Raw genomic sequence first — 13,926 nt, forward strand, 5'->3', positions numbered from 1 at the left:
ATGCAAGAAACAGGGAAAAAAAGTTTAATAGGTGTCTTTTCATATCGAATTTATCAAATAAGTTCAATAAAATAATAAAATGCGAGTTTGTTAATACAATATAGAAAATCACAAAATGTAATATTCTTTTTATCACATGTTAGCCTTTCTTGTTGAAAAACCAAAACATCGACTGTCTTTTATAAACAATTTGTTTAACGTTGCCTACAGTATAAATGACGTCGACGTCAAAGCTTTATTACACTAGTGTGTTACCATTTTTGGTTGTGGGTTTATCTGGTAGTCCCATTCATGAACAATGCGGATGAAAGATTAGAAATACTCACCGGATCATAAATATATACATTCTATCATAATAAAATGTAAAAGAAATCAGAAAACATTAGGGATGGGAACGAATACTGAAATCAATATTCGAATATTCGGTTTGTTATTCGAATATTTCGTTTGTTTTAATTAAAGCTTTAAATTCTTATTAAGTGATTGGCATTCATTTGTTTAAAGCGTGGATCATCGTACGTAATAAGGCCAAAAAAAATGTTTGTTTCGGGTAGCCTGATTCTACCTAGCAAAACCCGCCGATCCTAGCGTTTTATTTCACGATTCTGTCAGTATAATCATGAACATATTTAACTAATTCAGTATTTTATCTTCAAAAGGATACAAAAAATCAAAACGATTACAATTTATCTAAAAATAGTTATTTCTTGATTTTCTTATAAAGTACTTCAAAATTTAATAGAACTATTTACAATTTTTTTAGCTCACCTGTCACAAAGTGACAAGGTGAGCTTTTGTGATCGCGCGGCGTCCGGCGTCCGTGCGTGCATGCGTCCGTAAACTTTTGCTTGTGACCACTCTAGAAGTCACATTTTTCATGGGATCTTTATGAAAGTTGGTCAGAATGTTCATCTTGATGATATCTAGGTCAAGTTTGAAACTGGGTCACGTGCTATCAAAAACTAGGTCAGTAGGTCTAAAAATAGAAAAACCTTGTGACCTCTCTAGAGGCCATATATTTCACAAGATCTTCATGAAAATTGGTCAGAATGTTCACCTTGATGATATCTAGGTCAAGTTCGAAACTGGGTCACGTGCTGTCAAAAACTAGGTCAGTAGGTCTAAAAATAGAAAAACCTTGTGACCTCTCTAGAGACTGCTTCCCAGAGGTCTTTCCTTATCTAAAGAACATTGTAAACTATAAAATTATATCTGGAAAAAATGTTTTTTCAACTACATAACTTAATTACCACAAATCTTCATTTCAGAGAAATTGACATAGAACTTTTCATTGGATTAACTGTCACTGAAGGAAAATTTATAGCAAGTATACACAATCAAAAAAGTACCACAAAAGAAGTACTTTTCCAGGTAATACCACTCCAGCTATTAACCACTTTTACAATTCAAATTTCAAGTTTGAAGAAGAGACAATGGGTTATCAATAAGTATGTCTCAGACAGGTTACTACTGGTAATGCCAATTTAAATTACAAGCTTCTTGCATTTTGAAACAGAATAAAACATATGAAGGGTCTTTTATTAATAGCTGTGAGATTTTACAGAGCTCTCCACAAGCCCCGGCGGCCGGGGATCTTGCCAGCTACTGACGGATGTACCTCCGGCTTCTTTCCTCAAACTGAAGAAAACAAGAGCACCGCCTTGCGGGTGCTGACGCTCATCTGATTTTTTTTGTGTAATAGAAATATTGTCCTACCCATGATTTTCTAAGTCTAAAAAGGGCCATCATTCTTGCAAAAAGCAGGATAGAGTTATGTTTCTTGATGTACAGCGTCCACTTATGGTGGTGAAAAACTGTTGCAAGTTTTAAAGCAATAGCTTGATAGTTTATGAGAAAAGTTGACTTAAACATAATACTCAACCAAGAAAATGATTTTCTAAGTCCAAAAGGGGCAATAATTATTGCAAAAATCAGGATGGAGTTACGCTGCTTGCTGTACAGGGTCAGCTTATGATGGTGAACAAGTGTTGCAAGTTTCAAAGCAATAGCTTTGATAGTTTAAGAGAAAAAGTTGACCTAAACATAAAACTTAACCAAGAAATCTGATATTTTCTAAGTCCAAAAGGGGCCATAAATCTTGCAAAAAGCAGGATGGAGTTATGTTTCTTGCTGTACAGGTCAACTTATGATGGTGAACAAGTGTTGCAAGTTTTAAAGCAATAGCTTTGATAGTTTAGGATAAAAGCTGACCTAAACATAAAACTTAACCAAGAAAACTGACTTTCTAAGTCCAAAAGGGGCAATAAATCTTGCAAAAAGCAAGATGGAGTTATGTTTCTTGCTGTACAGGGTCAGCTTATGATGGCGAACAAGTATTCCAAGTTTCAAAGCAATAGCTTTGACAGTTTGGGAGAAAAGTTGACCTAAACATAAAACTTAACCAAGAAATCTGATATTTTCTAAGTACAAAAGGGGCCATAAATCTTGCAAAAAGCAAGATGGAGTTATGTTTCTTGCTATACAGGGTCAGCTTATGATGGTGAACAAGTATTCCAAGTTTCAAAGCAATAGCTTTGATAGTTTAGGAGAAAAGCTGACCTAAACATAAAACTTAACCAGGCAACGCTGACGCCGACGCCGACGCCGACAACCGCTCAAGTGATGACAATAACTCATCATTTTTTTTCAAAAAATCAGATGAGCTAAAAATGAACTTCAAAATGTAAAATAATAACCCAAAATTAATTGCTGAATGAAATCATAAACAAACCGCTACCATTATGGGCCTACCATTACTTTATACAATTTACCCACGCTTAATACAATAAGACAATTAGTTCTTTTTTGAAGTTACAATTTCATATAGTGGACACAAGAGCTGTAAGTAGGAAAAAAAACATGTTTATGATGTCATACTATCTGCAGAATCCCAAGAAATTGGACGTCATTTCTTTTTAAAATAGCATCATTTGATCTTCATCCCAGATAAGCTATATTTGAACTTGACCTATATTTCATCAATGCAATTATTCTGACCAAATTTCATGAAGATCAAATGAAAAATACAGCCTCTATCGCATACACAAGGTTTTTCTTTGATTTGACCTAGTGACATAATTTTTGACCCTAGATGACCCTTTTTCGAAATCGGCCTAGATTTCATCAAGGATATCATTCTGAACAAAATTCATGAAGATTAGTTGAAAAATACAGCTTCTATCGCATATACAAGCTTTTTCTTTGATCTGACCTAGTGACCTACTTTTTGACCTCAAATGACCCATATTCAAACTCGACCTAGATTTCATCAAGGCAATCATTCTGACCAAAATTCATGAAGATTAATTGAAAAATAAAGTCTCTATCGCATACAAGCTTTTTCTTTGATCTGACCTAGTGACCTACTTTTTGACCCCAAATGACCCATATTCAAACTCGACCTAGATTTCATCAAGGCAATCATTCTGACCAAAATTCATGAAGATTTATTGAAAAATACAGTCTCTATCGCATACACAAGGTTTTCCTTTAATTTGACCTAGTGACCTAGTTTTTGATCCCAGATGACCCCTTTTCAAATTCAACCTAGATTTCATCAAGGCAATCATTCAGACCAAAATTCATGAAGATTAATTGAAAAATACAGCCACTATCGCATAAACAAGGTTTTTCTTTGATTTGACCTAGTGACCTAGTTTTTTATCCCGGATGACCCCTTTTCGAACTCGGCCTAGATTTCATCAAGGTAATCATTCTTACCAAGTTTCATGAAGATCAATTGAAAAAATAAAGCCTCTGTCGCATACACAGGCTAAATGTTGATAGAGAGACGACAGACGCCGGACATCGAGCGATCAGAAAAACTCACCTGAGCATTGCTCAGGCGAGCTAAAAACAAGAAAGTAGGAACAATAATTATTGCAAAATGCAGGATGGAGTTATGTTGCTTGCTGTACAGGGTCAGCTTATGATGGTGAACAAGTGTTGCAAGTTTTAAAGCAATAGCTTTGATAGTTTAAGAGAAAAAGTTGACCTAAACATAAAACTTAACCAAGAAATCTGATTTTTTCAAAGTACAAAAGGGGTCATAAATCTTGCAAAATGCAGGATGGAGTTCTGTTGCTTGCTGTACAGGGTCAGCTTATGATGGTGAACAAGTGTTGCATGTTTTAAGGCAATAGCTTTGATAGTTTAGGAGAAAAGCTGACCTAAACATAAAACTTAACCAAGAAAACTAATTTTCTAAGTCCAAAAGGGACAATAATTTTTACAAAAAACAGGATGGAGTTATGTTTCTTGATGTACAGGGTCAGCTTATGATGGTGAACAAGTTTTGCAAGTTTCAAAGCAATAGCTTACGTAGTTTAGGGGAAAAGTTGACCTAAACATAAAACTTAACCAAGAAATCTGATTTTTTCAAAGTACAAAAGGGGTCATAAATCTTGCAAAATGCAGGATGGAGTTATGTTTTTTGCTGTACAGGGTCAGCTTATGATGTGTTCAAGTGTTCCAAGTTTCAAAGCAATAGCTTGAGTAGTTTAGGAGAAAAGCTGACCTAAACATAAAACTTAACCAGGCAACGCCGACGCCGACAACCGCTCTTGAAAGAGTTGACAATAACTCATCATTTTTTTTCTTCAAAAAAATCAGTTGAGCTAAAAATCAAAAGCCTTGGTCTTGTGTTTTCAGACGAAGATTTTTTAGTTTTTTTCCCCAATACAAGTCTATATGAACCATGTGACACCTTGGGGGACAATATTTCATCCAAGGGAGATCATTTGAAGAATCTTGGTAGAGGCCCACTATATGATGCTACACAATAAATACCAAAATGCTAAGCCTTAGGGTTTTGGACAAGACGATTTTCAAAAAATTTCCCTATATATGTCTATATAAACCATGTGACCACTAGGACGAGACCATATTTGACCCTTGAGGGAAAAATTGAACATTGAAAGTTTTTTCCTTTTGGTTGCTATGGAAACCAGAGTTCTGCATGGAATTAAATTGTTTGAAAAGTTTTGAAAGGGAACAACACAAGGATCATTACTGTTAAGTTTGGTGTAACTTTGCCCAGTGGTTTTCAAGATTTTTTTAGAGAATGTTGATGGACGCACGACACACAACGGACATTGAGCAGTCACAAAATCTCACCATGAGCCTTTGGCTCAGGTGAGGTAAAAACTTGCAGACGAACCATGATGACAGGCACACTTACTTCACACTGCTGTAACTCTCTTTAGCTGGCTTCCATTTCTCCCGGTTCAAATTCTAAACTTCCTCTCATATAATGCCTGTATGCCTGAAACAAAATCCGGAACATTTGACCTGTACTAGCATGCATAGTGAAGAACATTTGTGCCAGGTTACATTAAAATCCCTCCATGAATGAAGAAGACATGCTCCAGACAAAGTCATTCTTGTGTCTGACCTTTGGTCTCTAAATGTGACCTTGACATTAGACCTTGGGCCTGGGTTTTGCGTATGACATGTTGTCTCATCCAGGGGAATACTTGTGCAAACTGATACCTAAATCCTGTTTTGTATGACAAAGTTATAGACTGGACAGGAAAAAAATTCTATTGACCTTTGATCTCAATGTGACCTTGACCTTTAAGCTAGGGTACTGGGTGTGGTGCATGACATTTCGTCTCATCAAGTGGAACATTTATGCCAAGTACCATTGTAATCCCTTGATGGATGACAGAGTTCTGGATCAGACAGGAAAAAAAACCTTATTGACCTTTGTAATATTAAAATCTCTTCATGGATGGCAAGTAGAAATGGCATTGAAAAGCAAACTACATGTATTTGTAAATTTCTGCATTTATCGCAGTCTTTACACAAAATTTAATCCTATCACGACCGATCATTGTTGTGTTTGCCTTATTTATTTTTTTTCACAGGACACTATCTTCGTTGGTTTACGGAAATTCCAAATTCGGCGAAGCTTGGCGAGTGAATTAGTGACCAGCTGGTCATTAAATATTTTATGGTTTTATATCCATTCGTATCTCAACAATAGTTGCCTGGCCATCCAAGTCTAACTAACAGGCAAAGGGCTTGGTTCACTTATGTATGAAAATGGCACCGAATTTTGCCATATTATACATTACTTATTCTACATTGATACATATGCTGTTCGTAACAAGTAAACACAATGCTTCATATATAAGTAATAAACTTTGAAAAATAATGTGTTGTTGTGTTTATGTATTACCCAAAACATGCCCCACTTTCCAAAAAATGTGAATTTTCCATGAAATTTGAGACTTTATTTATGATTTTCGCCTTGGCGGCATCCTTTACCAGTCTTAATATTTTAACCACTACTTCGTACATTAAAAACCAATAAAAAGTGCAAAAATCATCGCTGGTGAGCAATGCCGCCATATTCAAAAACGAAAAAAACGTCCGTCTCAGAGACACATTCTTATCCGAAATTACACAAGCCTCGATTTCGGTAAAATGACGTTGAAGCTGACGTCACTTAATTAGATATTTGTTTTCATTAATTTGTTTTTCAAGCAACAGCCATTAGAGCTAGTGTTAAAATCAATAATATCGGACGAAGATTTCTAAGTTTAAACGTTTCAACATTTAGTGAAATATCACAAACCTAATGAGTGAATTAGCGAATTGTTTCCCTTTGAAATCAACACGCCATTATCGGTGGATACATGTTTGCAACTGGGTCAGAGAATACATGCAGTTAATTTTGCTCTGAATATACGCGGATATTTAAAGTGCATGGCGGATTTAATAATTGTTATGGTAAGTGTAAATTTTCATTATAAATTTATTCGTAATTGGAGGCAAAACAAAATGGACAGACCGCTTCGTTTGTTGACTTATCAAAGATACAACTTTGCAGCGAAAAAAGCATTGTTGACATTTCGATTGGACTGTCTGCTGTCAAATACTTTTAATATCTTTCTAGTGTATTTGTAAGTTTTCATGATGGCAGAATATACTTGTAGCCAAGACAGTCGGGCATCTTCTATGTTAAGTAGGCCTACATTCTGTATGAAACTTTCTATCTAGAAATTGAAGAGGTAAATGAACTGATGAACAGGAATGGGCTATTCCAGAAAATATCCACACCCCCCACTGTGGAAGCAGTTTTTTCGGAGAAAATTACCCCCCCCCCCCCCTCCTGGAGACATTTTACCCCCCTCTCCCCCTTCCACACCCCGGTTACCTGAAAATACCCCCCTCCCCTTCCTCCCAATAGGATCCCTCCAAATACCCCCCTCCCCTCCTCTCGGGTTATTTCAGAAAATATCCCCCTCCCCCTTCCACACCCCGGTTACCTCAAATACCCCCCTCCCCTTTCTCCCAATAGGATCCCTCCAAATACACCCCCACCTCCTCTCCTCTCAGGTTGTACCAGAAAAACTGCTTCCACAGGGAGGGGGTTGATATTTTCTGGAATAGCCCAATATTACAAGATATTGTACATTGTTTAAACTGTCACAGATGTGAACAGTTTAAACTGTCACAGATGTGAACAATTTAATAATTACATGGTCATTATGCACAATGGAATCTATGAAAATTGAAAATTGTAGTACAATAACACAGGAAAAGTGGTGTTTTAAATTGTCACTTTTTGTTGTAATTATAGTAACTAAAATAGACCTCCTGAAAATTTCTTAAAAATTCTACATGCAAATTACAATAAAAACTACTTTTTTCATTCTCACTACTGCCATTACTGGTAGACAGCATGCTGGTAGGCTACTAAATAAATGAGAAATTCTTTTTATATATTTTTCAGGATAACCTCCAGCAGTAAGAAATATAAAGGCTCACTGCAGTTTTGAGTGCTCAACAAGTATTGACCCCATACTATGCTCAGCAAGTAGGGCCCTTGTATTTCTGTGACTCCTCATGCAGGTATAAGATTTTGAAGTTAGTGTTTACATTCATATCAGTGTCAGTATCCTCAAATGCACTTTTTCAATATCAATTTTAACTATGAAATCCATATATCACTAAATTAAATTTTATAGTCTTCAAACAAATCATGACTCTATGAATAAATGCTTCAGGCCTGCAGTGCACATTTTACATTGGAAATATAGTGACACCTTTGCAGAAATTTTGTCAAGTAAAATTATCTAAAGGAAGTTATGTTTTGTTAAGACTTGATATTACTAATTTCTATGTTGTTTTTTTTTCACTGAACTTTCTGTAAATCCCTGAAATTGGGTTGAAAATACTGCATTGCTTTATAATAAAGATGCTATATCATAAGCACTGTGAATTGGAATTCAATTAAATTTTGATAAATACAAGTTAATGTTAACATGGTTAAGCAATATCTATAAGAAAGGATGAACTGTTTGGTCAGTGTTGATTCACTCCATTTTTGATGAGAATTTAATATTTTTGATGAGAATTTAATACATTTCTTATAAACTGTTCTTGTTTTTGTATGAAAAGTACAGTACTGCTGTTGGAAGAGGAGCAAACAGTGTGGTATCTATGGTCCACCATCACTTCAAGCATCATGGCTATGAAGAAAACAATGTTTCATTACATATGGACAATTATAGTGGATAAAATAAGAAAAGTGTTGTAATAAGGTAAGAATTCCCAATAAATAAAGAAATATTTATTAAGCACACAGAATTTGATGTTGAAATATTTAATTTTACAGTGTGTTCATACACTTCAGTTTGGAAAGTCACTAGTTTCCAGTTTATATATATAATGTGCATAATTTTATCTAAATGAAAAACAATATCTCCACTGATAAACATTCTTGCATAAAACCTTTGTTTTTTGCCGATTTTGGGCATGCACAAACAGGGAAAAAAACGTGTACAAACAAGGAGATTCTCGTGAGCATGCGCTGTTGGTGAACGTTTTGAATATGCTGTTGTGGGTCCAACGTAAGCAAATTATGGATCCCGATCCATTTTGGCCGAAGTCGAAAGGTCCGAGATTTATGAAATCTTTTCATTTGCATATTTATTAAAAATATCATTTTTCAACCTAACTTTACTTTAACTTGTAATAAGCGCTACCTCTCTTGATACGCGACTGAATTGACGTTCCTTATTATTGTATTATTACGCGTATTAGACTCAAAGTAAGTTTACACGCCGCGATTTAATCCCTGGAAATGATAGGCAAACAACAATTTACAAAAATACAATTTCGTTTTCCAAATTAATTTGAGTCGAGAAAGTTAACATGCTAACTTTAAATCTTACACTAAAACTTTTTAAAAATGTTTGTGTCTACTTTACACATCTATGCAGTCTACTGATGCAGTGATGGTGTGTAATGTAAAGCATAAACATGACGAAGCCTAAAGTTTGAAGAATTTTTCCACAGTTAATGAACATTTGATGAACAGAAGGTATTTATTATGTATTTTTCAATTTATTTGTAGATCTCACCAACCATGTTTGAGTTTATAAATCCAATCTAAGTTGATTATATCGATGTTGGAAAAATTCAAATTTTTGTGTTTATGAAACTTTATCAAACTTTGATCGCGATGGGGTGGGGTGCAAAGCAAAATTTTCTAGATGCCGTGTAGGGTTATAAATATGCCCTTTTCTCATGATTCCGAGCCTCTAAAGCTAAAGTTCCTACCGATATATCGGAAAAAGGGGAAGTCATGCTTATTTTACATATATTTAATATTAAAGAAATTACCACAACAAGAATGTCCGTTCGACATGTATAAAATACGCACTGTTTCTGTATGCCCTGGAAATGCATAAATAAAGCATGTGTCCATAACAACCTGAAACGGCCGACTTCGATCGGCTAATGTCAGCTGGATAGTCTTGTTTTTTCGATATTTCCAGCACTTAAGTTGTGTTTTATGCAAGAATAGCGATAACACACGTTTGTTTCGTGAAACAACATCTGCAGAATCCCTCGGGCTATGTTGGTGCACTCGCCCTACGGGCTCGTGCACCAACCAATCCCTTGGGATTCTGCAGATGTTGTTACACAAAAAAACGTGCGTTAACCCTACATTGAATTACAATTTGAATATTGCATACTTACACAACATACTGTATTAAGACTTAGGTGTGTATGTAAGAAAATAAACTGTGTAGCTGGCATTTATTTGTTTTAATAAAGTGATGCTATGTTATATTCTAAGGACTCACTATTGCTACTTAGAAGTTTTTGTTTAAAAATGCATTGTTTAAATATACCCGTTATTTTAGCTATGGAATGTGGCTTGTTATGATGGGTCTACATGATGACTTGGAGTACAACCTGATTGAGGCCGGCATACAGAATTCAGTCCTGAACATGTTTAGGTATATTTGGCTTGAGCCTCTTTAATCAATTATGTTTTTATTAATAATCAAGTATTGATAAAACTTGCTGCAGAGATCATGTCTGTAAAGAGGCCACTTACATTAAAATACCACAGTTTCTGTTTATGTTTGTGTTGTTAAAGAGTGTCTAGCTCACTACAAGCAAGTTAATCAGAAATAACATAATTCTAATAAAGTAACTTTTTTTTCTTAACCAGGTTAAAGAACTATTTGATAAAATGAGATCAAAATCATGGCCCTTACTTGATGTAGAATATGTGCGATGGTTGAATTTTTTCATGAAAAGAAGTTATTACTGTAATAAAATTCTAAAATGTTATTTAATGTAATTATGTGTGGGATGTCTTTTGGAATGCTGTTGTTCAGGATTGATGAAAAGGTTATGAGTTGTGTTCTTTGTCTTAAATATTTGATACATTTATCATTACAGAATGTCTTCTGCATGACCTGGTATAGATAGTATTCTTGAAGGATTATAACTTCAACACAGAGACGGAGATTAATATTTTTAGGCAATGGGTTGGCAGGACAGGCAAATTCACCAACCGTATTACCATTCCTGGGCTGGATGCCAGTCGACAGTGGTACCTGTATAATGAAATAGCGCCCCTTTGCAGCAACAGCAATGTATGCTCAAAACCAGCAGTGTCAAAGCCATTAAAATTGATAATTCAAGTCATTTAAAACGAAGAATGAATGGAAAAAAGTGTTTAACATTTAAAGTAATACAGAGAAAGAGCGCTGAAATTTTGATTAATTTGAAAGTGTTTTTGATTTTTTGAAGATGTACTAGACCCAAATTCCATATATTTGAAAAAGAACAAATGATACATATAGTTTATGTAAACACTGAATTAACAACTTTATGGTGTCAACAGTACTATGCATTTGTTAAATATTCACTCACTATATACATGTAAGGCTGAACACAGTATAAATGTGAAATTCCTCTAAAACACTGGAAGATTTTTCAACAATAATTGTAACATATATGGTAGTAATGTACATTTTTTTCATTACGACAGTTGGATTATATAGATCTACGAATATTTTCTGCTGTATTCAAACTGCATGTAATCATTTCTGTCGGCAGTATCATGTTTATTTTCCCTTTTCATGAACAATTAATTTAACCTGTCTTGAAAGCACAATATATGTATAATTTGTAAAACATACATTGGATTATTGTGGAAACAATTTAGTTTTTGTATGCCTAATTATATATCATTGCCGTTAGTATCATCTAACTCTTTTAATATGATCAAGACATTTAATAAGGCAGTTTTCTATTACTATTACTGTGTGTTAAATGACATTATGTAGTATTATGTTTACGGAATTAACTGCGTAACCATGGAAACATTTTTCTGTTGTTCTATATTATGTCTTGAAAAAACATTGTTTGAAGAACACTTTTCAGTGGTGCATTTTTTAAAATTTTTACATGTAATGGTAAATGCTGAAAGTGTTCTACAATAACTTAGCAAAAACGTCATTGCTGTCTCATTGAAGCATATACTGCAACTCCATTGTAACCATAGCAACAGAAATATATTGTATTATTTATGAATAATGATCTTCACAAACAAATTACATATGTTATTTTTCTTAAAGAATGACCTAAATTGGTTTTATTCCATAAAAAACAGACATAGCAAATATTCTCATTTTTATCTCCGTTTCCATGGCAACCATATATTTTTTTGCCTCAAATTATAGGCGTTGCTTAGGGTTATATCTTAGCATGTCTGAATGTTAATTATACGTTCTGATGTAACTGTTATAAGAGATTTTTGTGTTTCCATAAAGAAAATCAATCGGTTGCCATGGCAACAGCACAATTTCAAATGAATTAAAATATGAGATTTTGCATTCTGAGTTGTTGATCATTCATTATAATAATATTTCAACAACATTTGATGTTGTGCCATTTTAACCTATAAGTGAACCAAGCCCTTTGTTCATTAGACTGTTCTCTACAAATCTACAAAGTTATTTGCTTTATGTTAACGGTGATTTTTAACAGGATTATAACTTTTAACGTCTGAATTTCCTCCTTTTTTTGTTTTTGTTTTTTCTTCTTTCTTTTTTTGTTCATACTGACATTGGCCCAATTCGGCAAATAATACTCAAGGTACGGACGGTAAATCAGACAAACAGGACATTAGTTTGGTTTGGTCTCAGTTAATTACCGATAAATCATGTCAAATGGTGAGTGATTACATTTATGAATTGTCAAGGTACTTACAGGAAATTTATACAAAATTTAGTGAAATAACAAGAGCTGTCACTATGGGTGACAAATGCCCCCGAAGTAGGCACAGGAATGCCACAGTTGTATTCGCAAAAAATAAATTTGTGTCCTTGACCTAAGAGGCCTCGGTCACGTATGACACATCTCAATATGGTTAACCCTTATCGTGCTGGACACAACTTAATCTGCCTTTGCAAACAGTGAAGATCATGACAAGTCTGCACATCTGTACAGTCTGATCAAGATCTGCAGTTAGCCATTCAGTCGGTATAATTTTGGTAATTACCCCTTTTAACAGTTGGTGGTACCGTCCAAATTGAAAGATGGAATAGTTCATTACAGAAATTTAGCAAGGGAAGGTATGGGTTAAGATCTGTGTCAAATTATTTTCAAATCCCTTGATAAATGGCAGAGTTATGGATCAGACAAGAAACAATTTTGACTTCTTTTTTTTTTGGTTGGATTTAATGTTTCACCGACATGGCCACATTCCAGCTTTAATCATGGCCAGATCCAGAAATTTCTGACTGGGGGGCACCAGTCTTGAACGAAGACATCAACGCCGAGGCGCAAGGTTTTCGAGGGGGCGCCTTTGCCCATGTTAGGTAGGGATTCAGGGGTCAAGTGCGGATCAGATTGACCCCCCCTGTAATTTTTTGAAGTACATGCATACGACGGTGGCCTCTGCTGCATTTTAGGTCTAAATTTTAAGGTATTGGAGGAGTATGATACTCCTGATTGGGGGGTCAGGGATCTCCCCCTGGACAATTTTGAACTACAGATATGAAATGGTGGCCTCTGGTGCATTTCTGGGTCTAAATTTTTAGGGGCATCTTTGATGAGTACAAGTCACTTCTTGGCCAACTGGGGGGGCACGGGCCCTGGATCTAGGCTTGTTAATGGTGTATGAATACCCAAGGTGCCCCTCTGAGCACTATTTCAACACAAGCAGGCACCTGGGTAGAACCACCGACCTTCCTAATTAGCCCGCTGGATGTCTTCCTAACATGAAGAATTCAACACCCCTTGTGAGGCTTGAACCAACATCGATGAGGGGCATTAGTGACTTGAAGTCAGCGACCATAACCAATCAGGAACGGAGACCCCTACAAATCTTGGAGCTAAGGGTCTGGGTCTTGCAAATGACACATCATCCATTATAGGGAACATTTCAAACTCCCGTCATCAACGGCAGAGTTATGGACCGAACAAAAGACCATGTTAACCTTTGACCTGTAAGTGTGACCTTGAACTTAGAGCTAGGGGTCTGAATCTAGCGCATGACACTTTGTCTCAATCTAGCTTTTAGTAGCCGTGTAAAAAAGATAGGGTCGTGCGCTTGATTTTTTGCTATACTGATTTGAAATGTTTTGACCTCACGCAATTTTTTTA

The 13,926-nt window shown here is 35.3% G+C and overlaps 1 protein-coding gene and 1 long non-coding RNA gene across 2 annotated transcripts in view; one reads left to right on the forward strand and one right to left on the reverse strand.

The window, feature by feature from the left end:
* The window catches only part of LOC128552511 (E3 ubiquitin-protein ligase TRIM71-like), a 30,109-nt gene that overhangs the window by 11,097 nt on the left and 5,086 nt on the right, over positions 1–13,926 (reverse strand). The window contains exon 2 of the mRNA XM_053533559.1: positions 5,180–5,263. The gene's annotated coding sequence lies outside the window, so the exon portion shown is untranslated. The remainder of the gene's footprint in view (positions 1–5,179; positions 5,264–13,926) is intronic.
* Positions 6,024–12,236, forward strand: LOC128552513 (uncharacterized). Its single transcript, XR_008369098.1, has 5 exons — positions 6,024–6,735; positions 7,742–7,860; positions 8,410–8,552; positions 10,164–10,259; positions 10,711–12,236. It is a non-coding gene; the product is annotated as an uncharacterized LOC128552513 (long non-coding RNA).

This window comes from Mercenaria mercenaria, unplaced genomic scaffold (assembly GCF_021730395.1).
Source record: "Mercenaria mercenaria strain notata unplaced genomic scaffold, MADL_Memer_1 contig_2865, whole genome shotgun sequence".
In the NCBI taxonomy this organism is placed as follows: Eukaryota; Metazoa; Mollusca; class Bivalvia; order Venerida; family Veneridae; genus Mercenaria; species Mercenaria mercenaria.